The sequence below is a fragment of the Rousettus aegyptiacus genome, unplaced genomic scaffold (genome assembly GCF_014176215.1).
Source record: "Rousettus aegyptiacus isolate mRouAeg1 unplaced genomic scaffold, mRouAeg1.p scaffold_m13_p_3, whole genome shotgun sequence".
NCBI lineage: Eukaryota > Metazoa > Chordata > Mammalia > Chiroptera > Pteropodidae > Rousettus > Rousettus aegyptiacus.
This window is the reverse complement of record NW_023416306.1, coordinates 110102213-110118911: the sequence shown is the minus strand read 5'-3', so window position 1 is coordinate 110118911 and position 16699 is coordinate 110102213. Positions and strand designations below refer to the sequence as shown.

Below are 16699 nucleotides of genomic sequence, written 5' to 3'. Positions count from 1 at the left end.
CAGTAGAGGTGTGTCAACCTACATTGCCAGTACTGAGGAAGGAATGCTGAACTTCGTGGTGTATATGGGGAGCGGGGTTGTGTGCCATGTATACTTGAGTGTGTGTTTGAGTGTGGTTGATGTGTAAGTATGTGTGTGGTGTGTCTGTGTGTTGTTGGTGGTGGTCATGGTGTGTGTGTGTGTGTGTGTGTGTGTGTGTGTGTGTGTGTGTGTGTGTGTGAAGGCTTCACTCAGAAAGTAACTCCTGAGCTGAGTTCTGAGGGCGGAGAGTTAATTTCAGGTGGATAAGAAGGGTAAGACTTCAAGCAGAATAAACACTTCAGTAGTAGAGAGGCATTGAGGAAACAAAAGCTAGATCTTGCTAAAGCAGAGAGTAAGCTGGGTAATGAGGCTGGATGAGTGGATGTAGGCCAGGTCACAAATGCATTCTCTGTCACCCTTCGGCAAAATATGTGAGACCTGAGAAAAAGACAACTAGTTGGATCAGCAATCAGACAACTGTTAAACTCTCAGTGTGGAACTTGCCCTTCTCTGCTGAGGCTTAGGAAACTGCCCCTGGACCTGTCTGCTCCCTGCCCATCTCTTTGGGTTCCCTGATCCTCAGATGCTAATGCTAGCCCCCATTTGTTTGGACTCACTGGTTACAAACGTTGATTTGCTTTCTTGATCTGTTTCATCCTGGTTGGAGACACTTTAAGCTCTGATTCCAACTTGCTGACTCTGAATCTGCTCCTTTTCAGCTGAAAGGCACATTCTGTTTCTGCATATCTCATTTCTGTATCATCCATATCCACCTCTCCAACTAAGTGTTTATTTTAAATGTTCTTTTTAGCCCTTGGCACAAACTGCAAATGCCTCTGCTTACCTATTTGAAAAGGTTTTTCTTTGTTTCACTTTGTTGTAAAAGATAACTGAATGAAAAAATTATGTGCCATTCTTTTCCCACTGTGGTGTAGTAAGAAATATAATGAGTTTCTTTCCCTGATTCCTGGCACAAAGCTCCCTTGGAATTTCCTGAATAAAGGAGTATCTTTTGTCATTGGCAAAGAGACTTTTTTGAGCCCATCTGAGTTTATGCTAATAAAATGACCTAGGGTGAGGCCTCTAGGTTGCCTCAGGATGGGGGCTGGTCACTGGAAAGATCAAGTGATTGGAAGGCTGGAACTTTTAACCATATCCACTACCTTCTGGGAAGGGGATGCTGGGTGGCTAAACAATAAATTATATAAAAACTCTTGAACAAGTTGGTGAGCTTACACGTTGGCAAACACACTCATATGCTGGTAGGGCGAGTGGGACATCCCAGTTACCTGGAGATGGAAGCTCCCTATGCTAGGGGTCCTTTCAGACCTCACCCCATGTCCCTCTTCATCTGGTTCATCTGTATCTTTTATGATATTCTTTATAGTAAACGTAAAAGTAAGTAAATATTTCTCTGAGTTCTGTGAGATGCTCAAGCAAATTAATTGAACCCGAGAAATGTTCATGAGCACCTCCAATGCATAGCCAGTCAGAAGAGCAGGTAACTACTTGGCCTTGCAAATGGCATCTGAAGTGAGGGCAGTCTTGTGGGACTTAGCCTTTAACCTGTGGAATCTCCAGGTAGTCTTAGAATTGACTTAAATTGTAGGTCACTCATTCTGCTGAGAATTGGAGAATTTGCTTGGTGGTGTTGGAAAATATCTAGCCCAACAATCTATGGACAAAAAAGAAAGGTTTGTATGGAAAGTAACCTCACAAGGTGACTGATCATAAATTCCTAACTCAGCAAGTCATGATGGCTAGTCATGCTCCGGGCATGTAACTTATTTAGTAAAAGGTTTATCTTTGCCTTAAGCAAGCCCTGCCTATTGTTTCTGTGCATCTAGGCTATTTTTCAGACCTCTCCTTTTAAAGCCTGACCAGTCTTAAGAGAGAAAGTAATCTTACCTATCCTATAATCTGATCCCCACATTCCTTTCTCCTACCTTCATGTAATTTTTAATCTCAAATGCATAAAAGAAACTGCAAGTTGTTATTTTCCAAAGTGTTTATCTCAGTCTGTTGAGTTCTTGCTTCCAGCTATATCCTCTGCTAGGCTCAAATAATTTTTATAAAAATTTTCTACAGGTTTGGACATTCTTCTATTGACGAATATCACATTTGGTCACTGAGGCCAAAAGATCTCATCACCAGTGTTCACCCCATGCTTTATTAGTTTCGATTTGGCATCCTTTGTTAGTTCCTCCAATTCTAATGATTTCATCCCTAGATTTAATTATCTGCAGCCCATAAATGCTACAATGAAACCAAAATAATACTTTTTGCATGTATTTTCAAATTTCTGATCCCTGGAGATCAGTTTTCCATGTCAGAGGAAATCGTGTTGACACCCTCTCTCAGAAAGGAAATATCACTGGGGGATCCCCTGCTGCCACCCCCTGAGGCTAATGACTGCTGATACACTGACTAGCATCAAGGCACCGTAAGCCTGGAACACATCCATGGGGCTCCATAATTCTCAGCCATAAAGAAAACAGACTTTCTGACTTCAGTAGGCCCTTGACATCCCAGAAACTTGGCTGTAGTATTACGATGAGATTTGTCTCCCAGTTCACATTTTATTATAGCTCAGCACCTGGCTCAGGTTCGATGGTATCACCATTATCACTGGAGGCCTAGCATAGCACCACGCCGCCTCATAAAGATATTCTCAATAAATCCATGTATTTGCAGTTTGCAAAATGATCAGATCTTGTCTTAGTCTGTTCAGGCTACTTTAGCAAAAATATCGTAAACTGATGGTTTAAACAACAAACGTGTATTTCTCAGCTTGGAGGCTGGGAAGTCCAAGATCAAGGTGCCAGCAGATTCAGCATCTGATGAGTCTGCTTCCTGGTTCACAAATGACTGCCTTCACTTGATGGAGAGCTATATTGAAAAGAGGCAGTACTTGTGGGCATCAGGTCCAACTGAATCCAAGTTCTGGCTGGTCCAAGCTCTGACTGGTCCAAGGTCTGGCTGTGATCCAGGCCCGTGGCTTGCAATAGGACCCCAGATTTAGAATGTTATGTAAACATGCTGCAGCTTATTATGTTACGCATGTGTGGCTGAATGCCACTATTGTACTCTGCTATATGTGGAGCCATGCAGTCCCCTAGAGAGCAGAAGGGGAAGATGAAGTAGCTGAGGTGTGCTCCCCACAATAAAGTTGGCACTTGCCGCTTCATTCTCATGTCAACCTCTCGTGCATTCTTTCAACTAGGCATCTCACTACCAAAACCTTCCCTTCTTGATCAGTGTTGCACTGATAGTATTATAAACTGAACTGGGCCTTTCCAAAATTTATGTGTAATGCCCTAACTCTTAGACCTCAGAAAATGTATTTGGAGATAGGGCCTTTACAAAGGTAAATTAAGATGAGGCCTTTAGGGTGAGCCCTAATCTAATCTGATTGGTGTTCTCGTGAGAAAAGGAGGTTAGGACATGCAGAGAAACACTAGGGATGCATGTGCAGAGAGGAATGACCATGTGAGGACACAGAGAAAAGGCCGTCATCTGCAAACCAAAGAGAGAGGCCTTAGAAGAAACTAATGCTGCTGGCACCTTAACCTTGGACTTAAAGCTTCCAAAACTGAAAAATAAATGTCTGTTGTTTGAGCCACCCAGTCTGTGGCATTTTGTTTTGGCAGTACAGACAATGATAGACCATTGTTAATAAGGATTTGAACTAACAAAATAAGTGACTTTTTTTTATATAGGCTACAGTGTGAAGCACAAACATAATGGCCCGATAATCTTATAGTTCCACCCTTGCTTCCACGTATTTGGAGGAAAAGAGTGTCCCCCACAAATTCTTTGAGAAAATGGGTCTGGTTTGCTGCCTTTACCTAGGTGCCTCATGGTGAACTATGGACCACACTTACCAGTTTTTATCTGTTATTGATCCATTACTGTCTATTAATTCTTTTGAGTGGCTGTTTTGATTTTGAAATGTGTCCTGATTTATGTGATAAATTATATGGTCATCTTTACAGGTAAGTTTGGGTCACATGCCTCTCTACAGGAAATTACTTTCAGCTGGGATCAAGAAACTAAACAAGTTTCCCAGGACGATTTGCTGAAGTAAAGGAGCCAAGTGTTAGTGGCTCTGTGGCTAGCTTATACCTAAAACACACGAGCAAGCAAATAAAATACAAGATATAGTACATCATTCTAGGCCTTTATACCACGCACAAACACACATGTCATCAACCTAGAAACCCTCCAGGAACCCCAAAGTATATGGTGTTGAATCCGCACCGGACCTCTCTCCATATTCTCCCCAAAGGGTTTCTAATGGATTTTAGCTTTTGTGATTTATCCCATTAAGCCTGCTTTTTAAAGGAATTCACTTTTACTTGGTTCCATCTGCACAAATACATGTGGGGCTAGGGAGAAGATCCCACAGTGTAATGAATAGACCAATGGACCTGCTTCCCATTTCCTGCCTCTGCAGAGAGGAGAAAGCTATTTCCCCTTCTCCCAAGTAAATTTGCTTATAAGCAGAACTGGATGCAATTACAAATTTAAAAGAGCAGCAATAATGAGAGTAGATCCTAAATTTTCTTACCACCACCAAAAAGAATTATAATTATGCGAGGTGATGGGTATTAACCTTAGTGTGGTAATCATTTTGCAATATGTACATGTATCAAATCATCATGTTGTACACCCCAAATTTATACAATGTCAGATGTCAGTTATAGCTTGATACATAGGGAATAATTAAAGCAGCCATAATGAGGAAAATAGCCAGCAAGCAACAGTAGCTCAAGGAAAAATAAAATCTTTTTATGAAATAACAGGAATCTAGGGAAGTAGCCTCCTAGATACTATTTTTATTTTCAGCATTTCAGGTTAACACAGATTGAGTTAATGATGTTTTCCCATAGCTCCCAGGCAACTCGGAAATGGCAGGGCTCAGACTAGCAGAGATGCACTTCCTGCAGATTTAGAAGGGGTGAGGAGCCAGGCCTGGGGGTTGTGCTCAGCCTCAGCCATAGCTATAGAAGGAACTAGTATTAGAACTAGTATTATATCAGGGATTGTCTATTGCACCCTAGGCACATGGCAATTTTCACAGGTCCTCTTTTTGTCAGTTTCACAGGTTTGAATCAACTTCTCAATTTCAGTGGCTAACAGGCTTTTTTTTTTTTTTGTAATTAAAGTAACCCCAGAGGTTCAATGATGGGAAATGAGCTACATTAGAGTAGGGCATCTTTTAAGAAGCCTGAAATCCATTTCACCCGTGGTGTTTATGTTTTCCATGGGAGAGATGAAAATGTGTAGGTTCAGAAAAAGAAAATTTCTAAAACCCTCATGGGAAAGTTTGAGATGTTTCCTGCAATTTAACGTTGTACTATTAAAGATCAAAGAATCAACTCAAACCGAGATCTACTTTTTGGTTGACTAGTGATTGCTGTTTGGAGACTTTATGTCAACCTTTTTTAAGCCAATGAAGATCGGTAGAGACATTTTGAAGTTACAGCTCCACGTTCTTCTTTAGAAACATTTTCTTAGCATATGCCTTTTATAAAATTATTTAATTATTTTCTCTAAATTATTTAATTATTCAAAAATCTGACTTATGAATGCTTCGTGAGCTTCAGCAAATGGTGTATGTCTGTGTGTGTGTATGTGTGTTTTCATGTGTGCCCTTTGGACAACTGTCCATCTGTAAGTTTTCTAAATAATTGTCTGCATCGTGGTCATAGACTTTGGACTGTAAGTTACAACAGGACTAGTCCTAGGTCTGTTAACATTGAACTCTATTATTATCTGGTATTCAAAACATAAGCATGATGGAGATGCTAAAGGGGAGCACCTTTCCTGAAAAGGGAAATGGAATTTTGTGATTATTCATATCTTATTATAATCCATATTATAAATTCACACTATCATATTATATTATAATGAAATATTAAGTTGTTTATATTATGGATTTTTTACAATGAAAAAATTCAAGATAGATGATATAAAGACATTCAGGCTCATAGGACCCATAAAAGCTAAAATTATGAATATTTAGTCTTCTTATTAAGCCTTGGCCTCCAGACAACATCTATTCTATATCAAATGCATTATCTATTGTTCTCTTATTGATTTTTTATTGTGGGAAAAAAGAAAACATAAAATTTATCATGTTAACCATTTTTAAGTATACAGTTAACAGTGTCAAGTATATTTACATTATTGTGCAATGGATCTCCAGAACTTTTTCTCGTAAAGAACTAAAACTCTACGCCCATTAAACAACTCCTCTTTCCCTCCTCTCCTTGGCCCCTGGCAACCACTATTCTACTTTCTGTTTCTAAGAAGTTGACTATTTTAGGTAACTTACATAAGCAGAATTATACAATATTTTCTTTTTGTGACTGGCTTAAATTAGCAAAATGTCCTCAAGGTTCATCCATGTGGTAGCATCTGACAGGATTCCCTTCTTTTTTGAAGGCTGAATAATATTCATAGTATGTATATACTACACTTTGTTTCTCCATTTATGCACCAATGGACATTTGAGTTGCTTCCACCTATGGCTATTGTGAATAGTAGTGCTATAAATATAGGCATATAGATATCTCTTTGAGATCCTGCTTTTAATTCTTCTGGATATGTAACTAGAAGTGGGATTGCTGAATCAAACTTAATTTTCTTGAGGAACAATCATACTGTTTTCCGTAGCAGTCAAACCTTTTAATAGACTGACCAACAGTCTATAAGGGCTCTAATTTCTCCCCATCCTACCAATATTTGCTATATTCTGTTTTTCTGATAGCAGCCATCCTAATTGGTCTAAGTGTTATTGATTTTTGACTAACAGGCTCCACAGCTTCTATTAGGGTCTGTTTTAGTGTCCTATAATCTTTACTATTGAAATATTTTAATTCATTTTTGTTCATTCATTCACTTGGCCTTCGTTGTATTATGGATAAGGGGATATAAAGACCTTTTAAAAAGACATCTTGCATGCTTTCAGAGAGCTAACAATTTCATCAGGGACAGACCTATAACCATGTACTTACATGTGATACAACACATTACAAATACATCACATAAGCAATGTGGTGTAAAAATGCATTTAAGTACAATGACAGGGCATTTCTAAGGAGGAAGCACTTAACTGCTTGGGGAGAGAACCCCAAGGAGATGATGGTTGAGCTTATTCTTATAGCATAAGTTTCCTAAGATAGGAGAAAGGAAAGGCCTGGGGAGTTGCATGTACAAAAAATACAAAGGAGTGAAAGGAATTCAAGTTTAGGAAAATAACAGTTGTTCCATATAGATACGGTTGAACATAGGCTATATGGTGGAGTGTGACAAAGGAAATGAAAGTTGATGCTAAAATGTAGGCAAGAGCCAGATATAAAGGGCCTTGTATGTCATGCTCCAGAAAAAGATGTCACTTCCATGATCAAGGAAGTGACATAAATGGAAAATATAATGGAGCTGGGGAAGGGATGGTGAGGACAAGATTGAAGATAATTCAGAAATTTCAATTGTCTTTATATGGGTTGAATTAAATAGAGATGTTAATATGGGGCCAGACTCAAATGATACTCAAGAGTTAATATGGGCTCTGATGAATGGTCTGATGTGGCACACAATGGAAGATGAGGAATCCAGGATGACTCTCAGATTTCTGATTTGGGAAACTGGATGGATGGTGATGGTATTAACTAAAATGAGAAAATAGGAAGAACATGCAGGTTGTTGGTGCTTATTGCGGGAGGGAACCCAGAAGGATGACAAGGAGATAGAAGAGGTGTGAAGCACCTGTTAAATACAGAGAGATGTTTAGATGGGTATTTGGAAAAATGAGCTTGGAGCCCCAGAATGAGGTCTGAGCCAGAACAACATAGATTTGGAAGTCACCACTGATAATTAGTAAAGCCCATGGGAGAGGATGACATCACTCAGCAGACTAGGCAGAATAGAAGACAAAACTCCAGGGAAGCCCAGCATTTACGGGGTAAGAAATGCAGGAAGAGATTGGAAGAAAAGAATTCTCTTGGTTGGCCAAAGAAGTGAGATAATGACTGAAAATTATCCAGTGAATTTGGCAACATGTTATTGTCACCTTGGCAAGAGCATTTTTAGTGGATCGATGGCCAGAGGTATCAGATTGCAATGTCCTTAGGAAGGTAAGGAACTGAAAACCATAAATGTAGAATATATTTTCAAGGCTTTTGTAAGAAGAGGAGAGAGTAGGAGGGGTAGTTGAAGAACTAAAAGATTTTTATTTTTTACTTTTCGTTTATTTTTCCATAATGAGTATGTTTTTAGGCTGGGAGAAAGAAACCAGTGGAGAAGGAAAAACTGAAAATTGATGAAACAAGATCCTTCAGTGAAAAGTTTGATAGGCTCAAAGTGTACGTGGAACCATTAACATTAGGCAAGAGGAGATAAGAACAGATGTCCCAGGTCCCACATCTCCCTTTGTGTAAGTAAAATCATTCTTTCTTGTACTTTATCTCAGGTCTTGGCAAAGATGGAATGTAGATCAACATCTTTTTCTATTATTAAAACAAGAAAAATGCAAATCCCAAGGTGTAAATTTCTACTCTTCTCTTAGCCATTTAAACTCCAATTAAATCTTTTGTAAAAATCACCTTTAGTTATAATGATCCAAAAACTATATAAAAATTCTCCTAGATATTGCTCCTTAGGATTTCCCAGCAAAACAGGAATCCAGAGTTCATTGATGGCAGGGTTGCTAGGCAACCATGTAATTAACATTACCTACCAAAATGGCCTGACACAGGAAATAGCCTTACTTTAAGTGCAAATGCAACTCCACATTTCATTTTGCCCTCACCTCCATCTCTCATAAATTTGGCGTTCTTTAAGAAAGAGAAAATTTACCATAAAATACAAAGGATATTTATCTTCATAACACTGAAATTTGTTAAGTCATTTAGCCCAAGATGCAAAAATAGTACCTATGTCCATTCCAGAACAGAAAACAAGAGAAATTCTTAAGAGTTCTTACAGTGATTTTATTTAGAAACGTTCCTATCCATTATACACATGCATAATGTTTACTGCTAGAGAAAAACAGAAAAGATTTGCCATAGAGTATTACAGACAGAACTTAAGTATGAACATTTTTTATGAGCTTCAAGGGATTATTTTCTTTAGCATAGAATACAAGAAGGTAATTGAGAAATATATTATTTATGCTTATATTTATTATTAAAATTCTTGATGATCATGTACTTTGTATAACACTCTGAGATTTATAACATTGAATGCTTACCGACTACCATTTTTTCTGGAGAATACTATTTCTAAGATGGATTATGATAATTGGGGAAATGAAAAGTGATTGGGTACCCACTGTAGTCTGGGAAACTTGTCTACATAATCTCATTTATCGCCAAACCTGTGAAATAGTTATTATTCTTAGCTATTCAATATTCAATACATCTACATTAATTAATTTAGGGAGAGCGAAACCTATTGAAGTTGTTCGCAGGTGTATGTTTTAGATCCAAGATGGAGTCTCCTCTCTTTTTTCCATATTTTTTAGTAAGGCATCCCTTAAACTTCGAAAAACTAAGTGATCTTTACTACTTAAACCTTCTCATTACTTATCATTCTTTAAACTCATTGAGTACATTCTAGTATATAACTTCTCAAATAACAATACTAAAACAATTTAGTAATGAATCTGATGTCCTTTATTTCAGGGCAAACAATACATGGATTGGGAAAGTACAGTGCGTCACAAGCAGTGGAATGTTCTTTTCGAGGGATTTGGGGCAAGAGAGACTTTTATAGAATGTTAGGAAAGGCAGTATGGAAACGGAGCATGATTGACTAGGAGGCTGGAGATTTCCTTATAACGCTAGCAGTTCTAGGGTAACTGTAAGCAGCTAAAGCTGAGCCATATGGTTGTGGTTGGTGTATGTCAGGTTTTCTTGGCAGGTGTTTCCTAAAAGTGTAGGTTGACATAGGTTTAGATTTGTGATGTGGGCTGGGCCACTGTGGCAGCCTCCATTTTGTGGGTTCCAGAATTCAAATTAACTTTATCAAACTGCTTTCTTACTGAGCACTGTCTCCTACCTGGACTGCTTTTTTATCCCCCTTTTAATGCTCTTATTTTTACGCTATCTTTGAAGCCCTCTACCATTCTGCTTTCTTATCAAGGCCTCCCCACCCAACAGTCCCGAAATTCCCTGATTGCCTGGTATGCTGACCTATAAAGCTCTAAGACCAGTAACAAATCCAGCTTATTTAATCAACTGACAACACACTCTGGAACCCTGGTGGGTCAACAGATATGATATCGAGTCCTCCTGTGGAGACTTCAAGTTCTGGGACTAGAAAATAATCCAATGAATAGAAGACCTTCAAAGCTGCTAAGCCAGGTAAGTACTAATGTACACAGTATATTAATTAAAGCAAAGAGTACTGTATTACTGCTAGATCCTGAACAAAAAGCCAATGAAATTTATAAGTGAACATTTCATGCAATGAAATCTAAAGCTGGCATTTTACCTCTCTGGCCTACAGATTAGAACTCTGGCAAAAGCACAACACTCTGTTTACCACTGTTAAATTAGACTGAAGCAGCTCGAATGCCTGGGCAGTCTAAGTAAGCAAACCATACTCCAAGCCTGTAATTGCCTGTAAAACAAAACCTAAGTACAACTAACCACAGGTAACTAGGCTTGAAGCTATAATCCACTGATAATTTCCTTGCTTCGCTTCTGTCTTTTCTGTGGAAAAGTCTCCCCAGCTCCTGTCAGTGCTCCTAACTACCCCGAGGGAATCAGTTTTTGCTCAAATAACTCAACATTTTTAATATGCCTCGTTTATCTTTCAACTCCATTCTATAAACTAAGGATTGAATGAATATGAGGCACAAACTTGGTGAATACTACCTCAGGTAGATAGATATTGGAATTCTCAACTATTGGTGACTGGTCTCCTCTGTCCTATGAGATAATTTGTTGCAAAATACACTTTCATTCACCTTTTCAATCAGATTGTTCTTTCTCAAGGCAATGGTCTCTTCTTCAATGTCTTTGTGTCTCTAATGCCTATATCAAGAATCACTCAATATATATTTCAGGTTGTTCACAATGATTGTTTTGATATATTCCCTCTAGGTAAGGGTTCATATATTGTAATCTATAAAGTCACCTTTCTTCAAGATCTAGAGAAAGAGCTTTTGGAACATTAAGTAGCATCCACCTAGAGGTAAATAACTGGATTCTCAAAGGTGTGTGTGTACTTCTGGTACATTTTAAACAGGCATTAGTTTCCCACATACTGTCTTTATCTAAATGTAGATTTAAAAAGGCTGCCGTAATAAATTATAATTTCCTTACTGGGCAGATCACGGTGGATAGTCACACCCCAGACATATAACTTCTTTAGTGAAAAGTCTTTAAACAAGCCATGTCCGTTATTCTTGTACATCTAGGTTAACACCTTTGAGATGCAACAAGTAATACCCCTTGAAAGCATAACTACCCTTAAGAAAGCACATAATCTTGTTAACTATCCTATAATTCAATTCCCGCCTTGCTTTCTCACACCCTCTGCATGATCTTCCTTATGTTCTCTCCTTAATTTCAAATGCATAGAGGAAGCTGCAAAACTGTTATTCTCTGGAGCATTTGAAATCTTGCTGTATGGCATATGTCGTCAATTTGGCTCAAATAAACTTTTATAAAAATTCTCTACAGGTTTGGATGTTTCTTACCTTGATATAAATAAAGACTTTATGTGTGAGATACAGTTGTGAAAGTCAAATTTGCATCCAAAATGACACAGAGCTGCCTTTAAAAATACATTTCACTAGAATTTCATTCCAAATGAATATTCAGAGGTAGCCGTATAAAATTAAGAAAATAAATTAATTTTAATATAGTAAAATTGATTTCACTATAGTTTCAAGAAACTTGGAAAATAAAATGTCATACTTGGCAAACATGGCCATAAAGATGCACTGAGGTGGCTCATTCTTATTTCCTGTAACTTCTGATCAAAAGTTAATGCCTATGTGACCTACAGTTGCATTTGTTTGCCTCAGTTACAGATTGAGCTATTCATAAAATTTACTGTGTTAACTTGTATCCACTGGCTAATAAAAAAAAGCATAGATTTGAGGACTTTGCTCCCTGTTTACTCACAAAAATTATCCTAAACTGAAAGATGTTTGGTGTGCCTTTACTCCCCTCTGCTGGTAAATTCTAAGATAGCACTTAATTTTTTTTTTTTAATCAAATTGATAGAAATATAAATTGTGTTTTTAAAACATTAAGAGATAATAATGTTGAAATCACACAAAAAATGTATTCAATCTTTTTCTAAAATTCAATTCTTTCAGTTTGAAATATTAAATATTATTTTCTAGAACAAATCCTTGGTCTATATAATTTGTTTCTAGTGTCCAGCTCCCCCCCATCCCAACTTATATTTAAGGCATGGTCAAGAGAATGGAGGTACAAAGAATAGAAAGAGTGTATTTAGCCATTAATACTGAATTCATTTACAAACTGAAATAGCATTACACCTTGTTTATACCAATCCATATATAATACAAAGTATTTGCACATATGTATATCTTATTTCTCACAGCAATACCATGGTGTAGGTATGCATATTCTAAACATTAGAACTTATTCTTCCTAAAAAGCAAAAGGATCACTGCGTTCAGCCTCAGTTAAATTCTGAAATAAGCTCACTAAACTTGGCACATCCAACTGTTGCATTTTTTGCCATTTTTTCTATAAACCCTTTTCTGTTCCTCAGGTGACCTGTGGTGTAATCAAGGTTTGTTTCCCTTGAGGAAATAAAGTATTTGAAACTTATTACAAATACAGTATCTGAAAATTATTCAGTGTCTCATCTCTCAGGATAATTTACATTTTAAAAGAAAATCAGAACTAAAACCAAAGCAACCAACCCATAAGGGAAAATTACAGAGATTAGTGAGGGAGATATTTTTATATAGAAAGGTATTCAATTATCTCTCAACTCAAAAGGTGGTGGCTTTTGAATCGAGGCTGCTTTCAAGTTCACCAGTGTCCCCCAGGAGAGGTGTCACAAGTGTTTTGTGATTTGGATTGAGCATGGATTTTGGAGCCAGGCAGACCCAGCCCTGCCATTTAACAGCTTAGGACTTTGTATGATTTTCTTAACTTTTCTAAACCTCAGCTTTCTCAACTGTAACACCCACTTCCTAGGGCTGTTGTGAGGTTTAATGCTTCACATGCTGTATACAATAAATGCTAGTTCCCTCTGCCTCTTCCCTTGATGGAGCTCCTCAGATGGCAGAGTAATTTAAGTTTTGCAGAAGATTAGACAGTAACACCACTAATAATTTTAGTTATGAGATTTTATAGGTGAATAAGTTCTTTCCTATGTAATTTTTCATAGGAAGTATTTCTTAGAAATAGTTCCAAATCAGGCCCCATAGCTGCTTCACTCAGACCTTCCTGTAGGTATCGAGGACTCTCTTCAGAATGTGAGCTATCCACATAGCTTCCTTCATGTTTCTTTCTGACTACTCTCTTCATGGTCTATGAAGCCACTATCCAAGTTAACAAACACTTCTGCTTGGTGTAGTGCAGAGGAACAGAATCTGTGTAGAGTTGTTCCTGTTGCATGGTCTATGGAAGGACAGGTCATGCATTTGAGCCAGTCAACAGAAAAGACTCAGGGGATCAGGTGCCCCAACATCCTTGAGAAATCGTCAGCACTCCCTTAGCCATTAGCCTGGTCTCAAGTGTGTGAAGATATCTCACCAGCTGGTTCTGTTATCACCCATCTCGTCTCTTCTTTCAACATCAGGTGAAATTCCAAAGCAATAACAGCTCCCCATCACATCGAGTTCCACACAGACAGAATTCTACGAAGACCCAAGATAGTTTGATGGATTTAAGATTGCTCGCAAGGGTTAAGTGAATCCACCCCTCTTTTAATTTTGGCCTTTAAAATGCACCGAGGTAGTTCATTTTTCTCATCTCCTATAAATTTTCATCAAAAGTTTTCTCATCTCCTATAAATTCTCGTCAAAAGTCAACACATTAGGATTTTAATGCCTCATTTATTCTGTGGATTATAGTAATATACTTTACTGCCATGACCTTTTCAATATTCTGTAATTTGCTTGACTGAGCCTGAAGCTCTCCTCTATTTACAGCATTATTGATGTCCACGGGAGGAACACAGAATAAATAAACACAATAAACTCTTCAAGGGAATCTTGCAAAGTAGGGCAAGGGTGCCATGTCAATCTAGCAGGGAAATGGGGATGCTTCCTTTTCCCTTATATTAAAAGTTTGTAAGTGAAATTTAGTAGAGAATGCCTTCGTTCATAGGAGCAGGGAGAAAGGATCACATTCGAAAGGCCTTGGAATAGAAGTCCACCCACACAGTAAGGCACACAGGGTAAAGACTCAACTTTCAGCATTTCATCCAGATGTCAGAATTTTCTGAGGGCTGAGACTTCTGACTTTGTACCAGCTACAAATACTACTAATTACAATAATTAATATTTTTGAGATTTTTAATGTACCAGTTCTAAAATGCTAAGAATTCCACATGAGTCATGTTATTTAAGATGGATACTTTATTGATGTCCATTTTACAGATGAGGAATTTGGGGCTCAGACAAGTTAGATAACTTTTCTATAATTAAGTGGTAGAGCTGGAATTCAAACCCTGGTCATCTGACTTCATTCTTCCAGAGGCCATAAAAATTTACAACTCAGATTTTGTGCTGCAAGGAGCATAGCTGTCTCACAGCCCCAGCTGTTAGCCCTCTGGATCTACCAAGGCATTTGCACCATGGGCTGTTCTCAGTCAATGACTGAGGGTTACTAGTACTGGCCCATTCCTATTGGATATAAGACTCCTCCAACATGTGATTTTAAGTGAGGATCTCCCCATTAGCTTGGCCAAAATGTCTTAGAACTGTGCTATAGTACAGGTTATTTCTATTCTATCCTCCTTCCTTCCCACCTCCCCATTCACAGGTGTCACATGACCTGTATCATAATCTAAAGGTGCTCCCTTGCTACTCCTGCTTCCTCCCATTTATCCTTCACAAGCACTGCCCTCCCCGCCCAAAATCTCTTGTACATCTAATCATGTCTTGGTGTCTGCTTCTTGGAGGACATAAACAACATATTAATCCCGCCTTAATTCTGGAGAGGGGCATAAACTTCCCTTTCCTTGTCTGCTTACCTCAAAGGTAAAGCAAAGATTGCCAGTGATTTGTAGGCTAATGGACTGTCTTGTTTTTGAAAGGCCTTTGATGATGTCAAACTATTACTTTCCTCATACCCACTCATTTTTCTCCTTCTTTAATAATAATAATAATAATAATAATTAATAATAATAAAACATATATGATCTACAACTATGTCCAAATTTCTTAGCTCAGAGAGACCACAGGAAGATTTGACTAAACCTTGGAGACAGTTTGAGTGCAAAGATAGGAAAGCCCACCGAGTATGAAAAGAGCAGTCCTAAAGTCTTCTCAGTGGGTTTATGTGCACCTGAGCTCATTTCTGAAACACCAACCACCATTTACTCTGAAATAATGAGAGAAAAAATAATTCAGCAGTCAAATACTAGGAAGTGCAACCTAACTCCCTCCTCTTAATGGTTAAGTCACAGTGCACAATGGTGTATTAAAGGCCCCAGAGATCGCATGGCAAAGAAACTGGGTTAAATTCCCACATTTATTTGACAAGAGGTCTGCTTTTTAAAACTCCACAGAACTAGGAATCTGGAGTGTGTGCACATAGCCATGTTGGTATATAGGTTTTCCTGCTTCCTCTCTTCTCAAATCTAGATTCTTAATTTTTATCCTCAAGGAGTTTTGTTTTGTTTACCCCACTGTATAAGAGTGGCAGCTGAATCCCTCATTAATTCATTCAAAAAGCCCTGAATGAGAACTTTGACACTCAAAGTTCCGGGCTACACTTTGCATGAAGTAAACACGAACTTGGCTCCTGCCTTCTTAAGGGACTTAAGAGCAGGAAATGTAAGGCGTGTAAATAGATCATTCAACAGCAGCCCTAACGTAATTTCATAGCAGAAAACACCCTGATGGGGTCAAAGACGTTTAAGAATGGAAAAGCAGCGGGAACTAGAACTGGATATGCGCAGTATCGTTTGTCAAAAAGATAACCAAGTTTTCAGTAATGCGCCAGCCCCAAGCTGGGTTCTTCCCTAGTGTCCCCTAATTCCATTTGCCACTGAATAAAGATTCTGCAATTGCCACCTCCCGCACGCTACTCTCTCATTACAGGTTTTGTTTTATTTAATTATCTATGCGCTCAGATTTGAGCGTCACCATCTGTCCCCCCCAATATGGAACAGTTTCCATTGCCAAAGTTCCTACCAAAGGTCCTCAGTTAAGTTTCTAAAATCAGCGTTTGTGAATTCTGATTCAAGTTGTCTCACCTTGGGATCCGTAGAAGCTGTTTCTTTATAAGAGGGCCTTCAGCCTCCTCCAAGTTCTGAAAAGATGAGAATGAGGTGTCTATCACGTTTCCCCGAATATATTCTTAGGCGCAGGCCAGGTGTATTACAATACTCTTTATAAAGTATTTTTCTCTAAAAATATGGCTATAAAGGAGGAAGTGGGACTCATCTTTTTTTCACGTTTCTTAGTTTTTCCCGTCATTACCGTTCGTGGTCTTCTCTCCGC

General features: G+C 38.3%; 1 long non-coding RNA gene across 1 annotated transcript; it reads right to left on the bottom strand.

Moving 5' to 3' along the window:
* Nucleotides 1–12477: 12477 nt before the first annotated feature.
* On the bottom strand, nt 12478–16691 carry LOC118600404. Its single transcript, XR_004950052.1, has 2 exons — nt 16453–16691; nt 12478–13885 (listed from the first exon to the last, which is right to left on the bottom strand). It is a non-coding gene; the product is annotated as an uncharacterized LOC118600404 (long non-coding RNA).
* Nucleotides 16692–16699: the final 8 nt, after the last annotated feature.